The following is a 14,930-nucleotide window of genomic DNA, read 5'->3' as shown; positions in this document are numbered from 1 at the left end:
ACTCTTCTCTTAAGTTATGTGCTTCTTCACTGCACAATCCAGAAATACATGGACAATCAGCTCCAAGCCTTTCCCTTGGGAGAATGGAGATGAGGGCAGTGAATAGAAAGAGAGCCCCAAACTTCTAGAGAATTATAGAGCCAGACCTCTCCAGAATTCCAGAATGAATGGCCTCAGACTCGAGGTGTGACAGCAGGATAAGGCAAGGCAAGAAGAACCAGGCTGCCTCCTGGGCCACGAGGCTGAGGTCTTGAATGGGGCCCAAGCAGAGCACTATAGATTCCTAAATGCATCTTCAAGCCCAACAAAGATTCTTTTTTTTTTTTTTTTTTTGAAACAGGATCTCACTCCATCACCCAGGCTAGAGTGCAGTAGCATGATCACAGCTCACTGCAACCTCAACTTCCCTGGCTTTCTTTCCCTTTAATTTATTTTCCACTTGACTCTAAGTGTGGAATAGGCTAGGAACCCTGCAGTAAGGAGGAATTTTCTGAATTGTAGGAAAGAAAGAAAGAAAAAAGGAAAGAAAGGAAGAAAGAAAGAAAGAAAGAAGAGAAGAGAAGAGAAGAGAAGAGAAGAGAAGAGAAGAGAAGAGAAGAGAAGAGAACTCAGCCCCGCAAGTAGCTGAGACTACAGGGGCGTGCTAAGATGCCTGGCTAATTTTTGTATTTTTAGTAGGGACAGGGTTTTGTCATGTTGCCCAGGCTGGTCTCCAATTCCTGGGCTCAAGCGATTCGCCCGCCTCGGCCTCCCTAAGTGCTGGGATTATAGGCATGAGCCACCGTGCCTGGCCAACAAAGTATTTAAGCTCCCTCTTACCTCTAAGTGGCCATTAGCACTTAGAAATCTGAAAATTTCTAGATGACTTTCTCCTCCTGTTTATGTGCATTATGAAATCTGCATAGAGCATTATGCCATTTGTTGATGGGGTCCCTTCATACAGCCATAAGCTAGGGTGTGGCCTTTAGCAGTAACAAACCCATTTGGGGTTGCCATTATAATCATTTCCTCATTGGAGAGCAAATAGACACTTAATTGCTCCTCTGACACACCCTAAGCACTACCACAATGCTCCATTTTGTACCTGGGGTGTTTGTGTATATCCACGAGGCCCTCCCTACCTCTTGCTCCACACCTAGGCTGGTGTGGCCTGGGGCCCATTCCTCCCACAGAGCCGAACCATTTGGAGACAGCTGGGAAGAAGCATTAGAAACTGAACCTGTTCTGAAAGGACAGCGCCAAAGCAGGAGGGAAGGGAGCACAAAAAAATGGAAGGTAAAACAATATTTTCAAGTTGTGGGGATCTGGAGAAGGAGAGGAGGGGAGAAGCAAAAAATAACAGGAACGAGAAGAAAAAGAAGACCAGATAGGAAGAAAGTTAGGAAAGAAACTGAGGAGGAAAAGGAAGATTGGTGGAAAAGGCAAAGAAGAAAGGGAGAAAAAAGAGAGGAAAATGAAAGGAGAAAAGAAAGAGAAGGAGGAGGTGGAGGAAGGATGGAGCAGAAGTAGGAGGTGGCTGAACTATGAAGCCAGGGTGGCCTGGGTGTGGCTCACCCCTCCCCACCGTAGTACTCTAGAAAAGGGGAGTGGGGTGCCAGCCATGAGCATGTGTTACGACCCCTCCAGAGGTCCTGAGAAATCCGGGAGATCCTGTCCCATGGGCCCCAAGAGTTCATTTCTGCATTGAGCTCCTGTAATCTTCTGGGACTGTCCAATTGTGTTAGGAAGGAAAGAGGAAGTCCTCTGCACAGTGCGTGCATTTGATAATTAGCTCCTTGGGTAACAGGATTAGAGGGAGCCGGGCAGGCCATGGCCTCAGATGGAGATGTATTGCCTGTGTGCCTTTCTGATGGAGCGGCAATCAAGTTTCCCCTGAAGAAATGTCCTATTAATGGATTTGATGGCACAATAGATAGGGGGAAGCTGGAGCCGTGTGGCCAGTGGCGGGGTGTAAATTGCCTCAGATGAAACTGTGGAGTCACTTTTGCCCCTTTTAAATAAGATAAGAATTAGTGTGAGGCCTTGATGAACTCGCCTTGGCCGATGGGGATGAGGGAAAAGCAGAGGCCGGACTAATTTGATTCCTGAGCTCTGCCTGCAGACAGCCAGGCTCCTCCCAAGGAACGGAGGCAGACACACAGATGGCAGCAATCCAGTCTGGGTAATGAAAAGCTCCGAGACTGCAGGACTCACAGGTCTGAGCCTTCCTTCCCCTTGTGTCCAGCAGCTCTAGCACCGCGGAGAGAAGGATGTGATCACACATGGGCCTCAACTTCCCACCTATCGCTGGATGCCGCTGCCCCTTGTCCTACCCCTTATTGCTTTTCTTGCTCCCATTTTCCAGGTTAAAACACAGAACCCAGAGAGCCTCCATAGCATGCCTTAATTCCCACAGCTAGTTACAGACGGAACTGAGATCTTCCAGACTCTTGGCTCCAGTCTTTTCTATTACAGCTGTGTCTCCCATCTTCTGCAGTAAAATTTTACTAGTCTGTAAAACTTTTACCACCAAAGAGCCTGACCTTTTAAAACCTATAAACGTACCACAACTCTGTGACCTGTGGTAACATCTGGCCACACTAGGGACCCACCTGCTAGAAAAGGGCTGGGGGAGGCTTAAGGTTTGTCATCACAGTGCTAAAGGGAAGATTTACCTTCCTCTTCCCTCATCGCCCCTTTGGTTGGGCACCCATGATTGGCACTTGCTCATACGGTGCCCCTGCAGAGCCTACCTCTCTCTGTGCTAGGGGTCAGATAAGGAGCACCTTTCCTATCACCCAGTTCCAGAGACTTGACGCACCCTGGTATGGAGGCTGGAAGATTCAGGGGCTGTCTACTCATGGAGGGAGTGGAAGCCAGCAGGATGGCAAAATGCTTGACTCAGGTTTCCTAGTTCGCCTGCCTGAAGAGGCAGCAGTGGGCATGATAGGAAGGAGAGAGGCACAGCAGTGTCTTCAACAGACATAGGAGAGCACCTTCCTTCCTGGTCTTCTTTACCCTACTGTCCAATCATGTATGACTCAGAGCTTTCCTCCACCAAGGCCCTGGGTCCTTGGAATGGCCCTGTTCTGCACCACTCCGCCAACAGTAGCCTCTATTCATCGAGCATATACTATGTGCCCAGCACTGTGCTCAGCTCTTTATCTTATTTAATCTTTATTTCCTATGAAGAAGATATTGTCATTACTCGCATATTGCAGATGAAAAAATTGAGGTAAAGTGGCCAGGCACAGTGGCTCATACCTGTAATCCCAGCACTTTGGGAGGCCAAGGTGAGTGGATCACTTGAGCCCAGGAGTTGAGACCAACCTGGGCAACATGGTGAGACCCCCACCTCTACAAAAACTAGAAAAATTAGCCCAGCATGCTGGCGCATGCCTATAGTCCCAGCTACACGGGAGGCTGAGGTGGGAGGATCACCTGAGCCCAGGCAGTTTGAGGTTGCAGTGAGCTGTCTGCAGTGCTCCTGATGGTATGGAAGGGATGCTAGAGTTTGGGGAGTGTATTATTGTTATGTTATGTCTGAGTGCATGAGGTTTGGCTTCATCTGAAAGGTGGGGTTATTTTTTGTCTCCTGCCCCCATCATCTAGAAGAGGGGAAGAGGTCTTTTCTAGATCTCCAACTGGACAGGTTGGAAATTTTAAGTAGTGGCACAGTGAAACTTTTTATTCTCAATTTTGGCCTCAAAAGGTCAGATGAATGGGAGGTCGTTCCTATTGGTTGGGTGTGTGTATTGCCATCTTCTACACGGGTACAAGCAAGGAATAGGAATTATGAAACCTGGCTGGGTGCGGTGGCTCATACCTGTGATCCCAGCACTTTTGAAGGCCAAGGCCGGTGGATCACTTGAGGTCAGGAGCTTGAGACAAGCCTGGGCAACATGGTGAGACCCCGTCTCTACTAAAAATACAAAAATTAGCGAGGTGTGGTAGTGCTCACCTATAATCCCAGCTATTCAGTAGGCTGAAGCACAAGAATTGCTTGAACCCTGGAGGCCAAGGTTACAGTGAGCTGAGATCATACCATTGTACTCCAGCCTGGGTGATAGAGAGAAACCCTGTCTCAAAAAAAAGAAGAAGAAGAAGAAGGAATTTAAAAACCCAAGTGGGCCTCTGAAGTGGCACTGTACTTTTAAGACCCTATAAAGCTATTTCAGGAAAATTGCACAGGTCTAGAAGAACTGAGACCCCTGGGCGTTACAAGTTCATAGTTCAGTCTTCACATACCCCTTTTGCTTACTGCCTCTGTCTCTTCTGTTAGTGTATTCATTCTGGAATTTCCAACCATCATGCTCCACATTGAGTGGAAGAGAAGGAAGGGGTCTTTGTTCCTGGTTAGGCCAATGTGGTGGCAGCAACACCTGTATGAGAGAGAGAAGCGCCAGAGTAAGGCGAGACCCAAAGAACTGCATGGTGCTGCTTGGTTCCTGCTCTGTCTGCCTGGAGATCTTCCTGGTGCTAAACTTTGGAGATTTGGGGACTTATGCTCATAAGGGAGGAGGTAATCCTTCATACAAGCCATCAGGGAATGATAGGTATGAGAAATGGCAGAGTAGGCAGAATCCTTCCTTATTTCTTCCCTTCCCCTCCTTTCTGACACAGAAAGATGGTTTCACCCTAGTTCTTACAGGTGTTCAAGATGGAAATGTTCTAGCCTCTTGAATATCTCTCCTTCCTAGAAAATGAAACTTTCCCCCTACTCATTTCCCCAAATTTCCATCAAATTCTAATTTTTTCAACTACTTGTGGGTGGAAGCTTTTATCTGTCCCCCAAACAACTCAGTCAACTTTAGAGTGCTCTTCAGGGTAGGTTATCCTGGAAATTGTATCTAAAATTAGCAAGCTGGTAGCAAAAGCTAGGCTTTAATGGGACTAGTGATGGGTCACCAGCCTGTTAGTCACCCCAGAGCTAGACCTGGGGGTAGAAGGTCATTTGGCTTAGATTTCTCTCTAACTCAAGAGAGTTAATAAACTTCAAAGACGAAAGAACCAGAGAAGTCATCCTATTCCTGGCGAGTAGCCATTCACCCATCCGACCACCCTAGAACTGGACCTGGGGCCAGTTGCTTGGGTTTAAATTTCTCTCTTACTTGAATTCTAAAGAACTTCTAGAAAAGAAGGGAACAAAAAGTCTATCTTAATCCATCTTCCTGTTTCTGGGAAAAATAAAGGCTTAATGTATTATTAGTATTTGCTCAGAAATTTTCAGAGACCTTAAAAATCCCTTTGGGATTCTAAACAAAGTTCCTTCTAATATCTAACTTTAATTGCACTTGGTAAACTTTTGAATCATATCCTTGCATCCTGTGGAAATGAGTCCCATCTCCGATCCATCCTTTTCAGAGTCTGAGAAGCAGTGGAAACATAGTGGTCATCCATGGGCTCTTCCAGAGGAAATTAAAAAAAAAAAACAGAAGCAGAGAATAATCACATTGACCAATCTTTGCATGGCCATGCATGGTTTACAATGTGCTTTCAGGCATGTTCTCTCTTACATGAACTCATTCTAACACTCTGAGGCAGGTGACTGTGTTAGTCCCTTGTGTTGCTGTAAAGAAATACCTGAGGCTGGTAAATTTATAAAGAAAAGAGGTTTATTTGGTTCATGGTTCTGCAAGTTGTATAAGAAACATGGTGCCAGCATCTGCTTTTGGTAAGGGACTTCAGGGAGCTTCTACTCATGGTGGAAGGGGAGCGGGGAGCAGGCATGTCCCATGACTAGAGAGGGAGCAAGAGAGAGAGGAGATGCCAGGCTTTTAAGAATAATCAGGGCCAGGCGCGGTGGCTCAAGCCTGTAATCCCAGCACTTTGGGAGGCCGAGGCGGGCGGATCACAAAGTCAGAAGATCGAGACCATCCTGGCTAACACGGTGAAACCTCATCTCTACTAAAAATACATAAAAATTAGCCAGGCGTGGTGGCAGGCGCCTGTAGTCCCAGCTACTCAGGAGGCTGAGGCAGGAGAATGGCATGAACCCGGGAGGCGGAGCTTGCAGTGATTGCAGTGAGCTGAGATCACCCTACTGCACTCCAGCCTGGGCGACAGAGCGAGACTCCATCTGAAAAAAAAAAAAAAATCAGGTCTTTCGTGAACTAATAGAGCAAGAACTCACTCATTACTATGAGCATGGCCCAAGTCATTCGTGAGAGATTTGCCCCCATGACCCAAACACCTCCCACTAGGCCCCACCTCTAACACTGTGGATCACATTTCAGCATGAGAGTTGTGGAGGACAAATACCCGAACCCTATCAGTGACATTACACTTATTTTACACACGAGGAACTACAACTCTGAGATATTTACTGACTTGCCCAAGGCCTCTCAGCTATGTATGACCAAGCCCGGTACAGAACCCTAAGCCAAGCTAAGACAGCATTCCTGAAGATCTGATTCTGTCTTCTGCCTTTTCTATTGAGGAAAAATGTAAACAGGAAGAAAATACAACAATTGTAACAGTTGTTGCCTTTCAGGGTAGAATGTATGTCTGGCAGACAGGGTGGGGAGAAAGACGTTTTTCACTCTCCACCCTGTTATGCTTTAAATTTTATTTTTAAAAATGAGTGTTTTATTTTTAAAAAAATGAAGTGAGTTTTTAATAAGAAGCAATGGGAAAATGAAATAGAGCATGGCCCCCGTCTTGGTTCCATTGCGAACTATGTGAACTTGGGCAAACCAACTAAACTGTCTCAATCATATACTCAATTTCATCACCTATCTAATGGGAATAAAGAAACAATTGCCCTGCCTACTAAATTCACCTATGTATTGAATTCACCAGACTTTTTGGGAATATTATAGTTCAGTAATTATTAACCTGGAATGGGTAAGGCAATATCAACATCACCTGGTTCAAATTATGCATGCCCCTTCTCCCAGATATTCTGATATCCACTCTCTCTTCACCCTACACAGAAATCATAAAAACGATAATTCACGGTGCTACCAGCTCTCTGGAATCTCTTTATAAGGGCACTAATCACCTCCCAAAGACCTCACCTCCTAATACCATTACACTGGGGGTTAGGTTTTAACATGTGAATGCTGGGGGAACACAGTCATTCAGTCTATAGCAATAACTAACAATACAGCAAGTAGCAATAATAAATAAGAAAGGAATTGTCCAAGGTCTCTCAGCTATGTATGACCAAGCCTGGTACAGAACCCAACACCAAGTGTCCAAACCCAACACCAGTTTTCTTTTCTTCCTTCCTTCCTTCCTTCCTTCCTTCCTTCCTTCCTTCCTTCCTTCATTTCTTTATTTCTTTCTTAGATGGAGTCTTACTCTGTAGCTTAGACTGGAGTGCAGTGAAGCCATCTTGGCTCACTGCAAACTCTGCCTCCTGGGTTCAAGCGATTCTCTTGCCTCAGCCTCTCGAGTAGCTGGGATTACAGGCATATGCCACCATGCCAGGCTAATTTTGTATTTTTAGTAGAGAAGGGGTTTCACCATGTTGACCAGGCATGGTCTCGAACTCCTGGCCTCAAGTGATCCGCCCACCTCAGTTTCCCAAAGTGTTGGGATTACAGGCATGAACCCCTGCGCCTAGCTCCAACCTCAGTTTTCTCATGTCTAAATTGGGCATAGGCCGGGCACGGTAGCTCACGCCTGCAATCCCAGCACTTTGGGAGGGTGAGGCAGGAGGATTGCTTGAGTCCAGGAGTTTGAGACCAGCCTGGTCAACATGGCAAGACCTCACCTCTATGAAGAAAAAAATGAGCCAGGCATGGTGGCATGCACCTGTAATTCTAGCTACACAAGAGGCTAAAGCAGGAGAATCCCTTGAGCCCAAGAGTTCAAAGCTGTAGTAGCACCACTGCACTCTAGCCTGGGTGACAGAGCAAGACCCTGCCTCAAATAAATGAATGAATGAGTGAATGAATGAATGAGCAAATAAATAAATGGGGCATGGCCATATTTATCCTCATAGGTTGCTGTGAAGATTAAATGAGTTGTTGTAGATAAAGTACTCAGCATATGTAGCATATACTCAACAAACTATCAAACTATATAACCCCTAACAAACCATATGTCCCTTTTACTTACAAATAGAAGAGATTGAGAGGATTAATAAATAAATGAATAGGTCATGAGCAGTCTAAAAGAGTTAAATACAGCAATACAACATGAGAGGGATTATTCTAAGCAGCCTGTCTCCGTGGCCCACGGGCAGAGCCTGGAGAGAGGACTGGAAAGCAGTAGCTCAAGTGTGACCCAAGTGACCATCATCTTCCTCAAAGGCCAACTTCTCAGCGAGACCTTCTCCATCCTCCACTCTATTTTATAGATGAAATTATACCCCCAGTACTCTCTAGAGACCTTCTCCATAGCACTTGTCAACATCTAACATACCACATATATGTATTGCTTATTTTTCTGGTTTATTATCTCTCTCTGTCCCCACCTCCACTAGAATGTAAGCTCTACAAGGCAGAGATTTTTATCTGTTTTGTTGGTTCCAATCTCAGAACCTGGAAGAGTGTCTGTCACATAGTAGATGCTCAATAAATATTTGTTGAATGAATGAGTGGTATTAGCAGATAAATAAGGGGATCTGGCAAAATGCACCTGTGCTCCGGGGCTCTCTCTGCTCCCTCAGAGGCCAGTCAACTGAGGGGGAAGGATGCCACCAGTCCTGGAGCTGGAATCCTTGGCTACCTCCTCTATTTCTGGGAATGCGCTCAGCGGACAGTCCTTGTCCCACTGCTGCCTGGACTCTGGGTCTGCTGCTGTCTCGAGCAGTGGAACATAATGGAACTCACTGGCCATGGGGAACATTTGGGCCCCCAAGCTGCCGTTACCTAGAGAAAGCAAATGCTCTGGGACACGGAGCCTGTAGCCCTGAATGAGTAGACAGAGAGATGAGACAATGAGGAGAGGGCAGGCATGGGAGAAAGGGTGGAGGCAGTGAGGTGCCACATCCATATTCCCCTGAGGGGACACCTCACCTTATAAGAATTCTGTCCACACTACTCTGTGAAGAGGCAAGACCCATTGAGGAGGTCACGTTGTCCTCCTTCCCCGGGGCCACTGTCTCAATCACCTCAGCATTTGTGGGAGGGCAACTCCCAGCCGAAAGCAAGACCCTCAACACATCCCAATGGACACAAGCCTGCTTTGGTATCCTAGTCCTCCAGAGATAGAGATAGCAGAAAAAACTCCCTTGGGCCTTAAAAACTATCTAGTCCAGGCTCTTTCCAGCACACAAACCTCAATGACATCCCAGCAAAAGATCTTTCAGCCTTTGCAGACCTCCAGGGATGAGACCTCTCAGGATAGCCCATTTCATTTTTGGAGAACTCTTTTCTACATTGACCTCCAAAACTGTTTCCCTAAAACTTCCACCCATCCAGTCCTATCCTTTGGGACTAATTTCTTTTGGATGTGAAAGTCCTTACGCTATAACACCTTCTCTTCTCTAGGCACAAACCCCTCAGTTCTTTCAGCACCAAGTGTTGGAGCTGGCAGGACTCTGGACAGGGAGGGCAGAGACTCCTCTGAGTGTCCGCAGTGCTGGTACATGTGCATGGGGCCTCAGAGGTGCTAAGGAGCCTGTGGAATGGGTGGACGAGTGAATGAATCTGGTGCAAGCTGCATAATTGATAAGTGAGGAAAGTGAATCTCTGTAGTGATAGGTGACTCGAGCAAGGTCACACAGCTCCCAGCACAGGAACTAGCTCCCAGTTTGGAGGATTTTCGAGCGTCTCATACCAGAGTGCTTGCAGCCCTAATGTACTTTGTCTTCTTTTCTCTTTTCAGGTTTGGCCTGGTTAGCTTCACAGAGGCCCTCATAGCTCATCTGGCCCCTGTTACCTCTTTGTCCTCCCCTGATGTGACTTTCTTTCCCCGCCCCCGCCACCCACCCCCCCCCAGGCAAGTTGCCCAGGAGTATCGCCCAGGCTGGAGTGTAGTCATGCAATCTTGGCTCACCGCAGCCCCCACCTCCTGGGTTCAAGCAATTCTCCCACCTCAGCCTCCCTAGTAGCTGGGATTACAGGTGCCTGTCACCATGCCTGGCTAATTTTTGCATTTGTAATAGAGATAGGGTTTCACCATGTTGGTCAGACTAGTCTTGAACTCCTGACCTCAAGTGATCCACCTGCCTCGGCCTCCCAAAGTGCTGGGATTACAGGCATGAGCCACCACACCTGGCCTGCTGTGACTTTCTCCATCAGTCTGTCCACTTCAACCTCATGGCCTTCCTTCTGTTTCTTGCACAGACCAGGCATGCTCTGCCTTACAGCCTATGCCCCAGCTCTCCCCTCTGACGGGAGCTCCCTCCCTCTGCATGTCCACTTGGCGAATACTCCCTCTTCCTTCAAGTCTACATAAATCTCCCCTGCTCAGTGAGGCCTCCCGTGGCAACTCCATGTAATACCTTCATCTGCCCCATCCCACCCTCGCATGCCTGATCTCTCTTCCCCTGCCCTGCTTTTTCTATTTTTCCATAGCCCCATTACCACCTAACATTCTACACAATTAACTTCTTTTGACTTCAATTGAGTCTTTACTGTCTGTCTCTACCGATGGAACTTTAGCGCCATGAAGGCAGGGATCTCTGTGTGCTTTGTTCACTGATGTATCTATCCCAAGTGCCTGGAACAGTGCCGGACACATAGTAGGACCTCAATAAATATTTGTTGACTGAATCTCCTACTCAGAGAATCTGCAGGGCCCCAGGTCTGAATTGCCACCCACAGGACACAGACACCGAAACTATGGTTGTTAATAGATTGGTTGATTCCATGACATGTCTCTTGGAATCAACTCATGTAATCATTGGTTGATTACATGAAAGTGATCATTACATGATTACTGCTTTGTATCACTGTCTGTTGGGCATTGGCAACACGGCTGAAGGGAGACAGCCTTGCTGGGGGTCACCACAGAGGTTCTATCCGCAGCTACCCCCCGGAAGGGTGCCCCCTACCCCAGGGCCAAGTGGAAGATCTACGGATTCAGTCGGCTTCACAGTTGATATAGTTTGGATGTTTGTCCTCTCCACATTTCATGTTTTGAAATGTGATCCCCAAGGTTGGAGGTGAGGCCTAGTGGGAGGTGTTTGTGTCATGGGGGTGGATCCTTCTTGAATGGCTTGGTGTCCTCCCCATGGTGATGAGTGAATTCTTGCTTGATTTGTTCATACAAGAGCTGGTTGTTGCAGAGCTGAGCCCCCTTGCCCTCTTTCTCTTTCCTCTTCTCTCACCATTGAAGCCTGCTCCCCTTCACCTTCCACCAGCAGTGGGAGTTTCCTGAAGCCCTCACCAGAAGCAGATGCTGGCACTATGCTTCTGGTATAGTCTGCAGAACCATGAGCCAAACGAACTTTGCTTTATAAATTATCCAGCCTCGAGTATTCCTTTAGAGCAGTGCAAGATGGCCTAAGACAATTGTTGCCCTTTTGCTTTTCAAACCATCTCAAAAGCTTTGTGTGGTATCCTGAATAATTGCCCCAAAGATACTCAGGTCCTAATCCCTGGGACCTATAACTCTTACCTTAGACGGCAAAAGGGAAAATTCCAGATGTGATTAAATTAGGGATCTTGAGATGAGAAGCTATACCAGGTTGCCAAGGTCAGCCCTAAATGTAATGATTTAGTGTCCTTATTAGAGAGAGGCAGAAGATTTGATGATGGAAGAGAAGGCTGTGCATGACAGAAGCAGAAACTGGATTTGAACCTTGAAGACGGAGGAAGGGGACATGAACTGAAGAATGCCAGTGACCCCTAGAAAATGAAAAAGGCAAGGGCACAGATTCTCCCCTGAGAACCTCCAGAAGGAACCAACTTGACCGGCAGAAATGGTTTAACCCAGTGAAACTGACTTCGGACTGTTGACCTCCCAATCTGTAAGAGAATAAACTCGTGTTGTTTTAAGCCACTAAATTTGTGATAATTCTTCACTGCGGCAAAGGAAAACAAACCTGTGCCATTCCACAGGCAATGCCCATTTTGCAATCACCAGCACAAACCCTAGTTTTGTTTTCTTACATCACACAAAACCTCAGACCCTCGGAGGCCAAGGTTGGGGCGGGAGGACCCCACAATATCCTGAGTGGTTTTCAGCCCTTCTGGCCTCCTGTAACTCCTCTGGAGTGCTCTAAGTTGAGCTACCCTCTTCTTCCTCCTTCTCTGGAGCATTCCACCTCTGTAAATAGACCCTGAAGTGTCTCGCTGGCCTGGAGTAGCTTCCTGGAGAGGACCCTCTCAATCTTCCTAGTTCCAAGCATTTAATTAGTCCTAAATGAAGAGTCCTGCAGAAACGCTCAGCAGTCTGCATGTATGCTGACATAATCACATTTGCACATTGGCTGTTGTCAGTGATTGGCAATCCTGGAAATTTTCCTTCCTCTCTGGGTTCCCTGAAGGTGGTTTCATGCATGCAGCGAGCAACAGCACTTCCCAAAGTCTGTCCTCTTGTTTCAGAGAACTCTTCTAAATCCTGTATCTTGATTTGTCATTGCACTGAACAAGGGTCGAACTGAACAGCCCCAGAGTATTCCCGAACTTCACACATGAACATACAAATGGCTATGATTCAGTGTTCCTAGGCTTGAGATTTTTGTATATTGTCTCATTTATTCACCACAACGACCCTGCAAGGTAGAGTTACTATTCCCACCTTTCCAATGAGGAAACGTCAGCTCAGTGCACTGAGGGAATCAGTTGAGCTTGGTGATTGCGAACTATGTGGTAACTGTGAGCACTGTGCCTCAAATATTCCAGTTCTCCCCCTTTCTGGGCACTTGTAAGGATTGTACTTCCCGGCCTTGTGGTAGTTCGGTGGGTTGCATGACAAGGACAGTAGGAATGAGCAGAAAGGATGTATGTATCTTCTTTTTTTTTTTTTCTGAGATGGAGGCTCCCTCTGTCACTCAGGCTGGAGTGCAGTGGTGCAATCTGGACTCACTGCAACCTCCACCTCCCAGGTTCAAGGGATACTCCTGCCTTAGCCTCCCTAGTAGCTGGGATTACAGGTGCACACCACCACGCCCTGCTAATTTCTGTATTTCTAGTAGAGATGGGTTTCACCATATTGGCCAGGCTGGTCTCAAACTCCTGATCTCATGATCTGCCCACCTCGGCCTCCCAAAGTGCTGGGATTACAGGCATGAGCCACCGCGCCCACCATTCTTTTTTTGTTTTTGTGTTTTGAGACAGTCTTACTTGCTCTGTCACCCAGGCTGTAGTACAGTGGTGTGATCTAGGCTCACTGCAACCCCCACCTCCTGAGTTCAAGCAATTCTCCTGCCTCAACCTCCTGAGTAGCTAGAGCTACAGGTGCCTGCCACCACACCTGGCTAATTCTTGTATTTTTAGTAGAGATGGGGTTTCACCATATTGGCCAGACTGGTCTGGAACTCCTGACCTTAAATGATTCACACCCACCTCACCTTCCCAAAGTACTGGGATTACAGGTGTGAGTCACAACACCCAGCCACGTGTGTATCTTTCTCTGCCATGGTGACTGGTGATGTTCCCAATGGAGGCTGCAGCAGCCTGGGTCTCAGGGCAAGGACGTAAGACCAGAGCTGGGGCTGACCTCTGTGGGTACAGAGCTTGCTGTCATAAACCACAGAGATTTGGGGATCACGTGTTACCACAGCAATAACCTAGCCTGTCCTAACGTCATTCAAATGCCAACTCTGCCACTTCCTAGCTACATGCCTTGGACAAGTCAGTCAGCCTCTCCGAAGCTTGGGAGGATGGATACGTGTCACCTACCACAGAGTTTTGGGGAGGACTTAATGAGGTGATCTGAGTAAGATTCTTTTCCCCCTTTTTTTTTTTTTTGAGATGGAGTCTCACGTGGAGTGCAGTCGCATGATCTCAGCTCACTGCAATCTCTGTCTCTTGGGTTCAAGTGATTCTCCTTCCTCAGCCTCCCAAATAGCTGGAATTACAGGCATCCACCACATGCCCGGCTAATTTTTGTATTTTTAGTAAAGATGGGGTTTCATCGTGTTGGCCAGGCTTGTCTCAAACTTCTGGCCTTAAGTGATCCACCTGGCCTCAGTCTCCCAAAGTGTTGGGATTACAGGCCACCATGCTGGCCTAGCCTAGCCCCATTTCTGATACCTCTCCCTTCCCCGCTTCCCTTCCCATTTACATCTCTTCGGCCTGGGCAGGGAGGCCTCTGGGGGCCTCAGGATTTCAGCCCAAGGCAATGTGTGCATCTTCTCACCTGGAGTGGTGGGGGGCCTCTTCCCCAGCAGGGTATAACACTGCATGGGGATGATAACCCCTCACCTTTGCAGCTTCCACCCCAGGAGCTCAGGTAATTCCTCCACAGCTCCCTGGGGTGGGAGGGGCATGGGCTCTTACTCTCATCACTTTGCTTTTCAGAAGAAGCTACTAAAGCTGCTTGATGTTCAAGCAAATCATCCTGATACCAAATTCTGCTCTTTCACTCACTCATTGTGTGATGGTAGGCAGGGTTCTTAAACTGGCTGAGCCTTAGTTTCTGTATTTGTAAATGTAACATACCATGGAAGATGGTCATGGGGGCTAAATTAGCTGCACCAAGTCCTCATACAATGCATGACACAAACACGCTTCCCACTTCAGTAGCTATCAGTAATCATTATCATTGTCTTTAGTGTTATCTTGGGTATACTGTTATTTTCTCTCAGCCTCATCTGCAGAATGAGAGCTTTGCATGAGCTGGTCTAGATTCTCCTCCAACTTTGAGTTACTGCCTCAGACACATGTACACTCACTCTCTCCCTCTTGCCCAAAGAGGCAGAGTAGGGGACCCCAGGCCTATAAAGCCACAATGATAAGCCGGGGCTCTGCCTAGTGCCCTCTATGTCAAGCTCAGGATGGCAGGGAGAGGGATGTGGTGGCTGAAGTGCAAGGGAGTAGGGTGTGATGGGAGGACAGGCTGTGTGGCAGAAGAGTCAACAGGCTCAGGGGGACCTAAGTGCCTGG

Source organism: Trachypithecus francoisi, unplaced genomic scaffold, assembly GCF_009764315.1.
Source record: "Trachypithecus francoisi isolate TF-2019V2 unplaced genomic scaffold, Tfra_2.0 Lachesis_group8, whole genome shotgun sequence".
In the NCBI taxonomy this organism is placed as follows: Eukaryota; Metazoa; Chordata; class Mammalia; order Primates; family Cercopithecidae; genus Trachypithecus; species Trachypithecus francoisi.
This window is presented reverse-complemented; position numbering follows the sequence as displayed.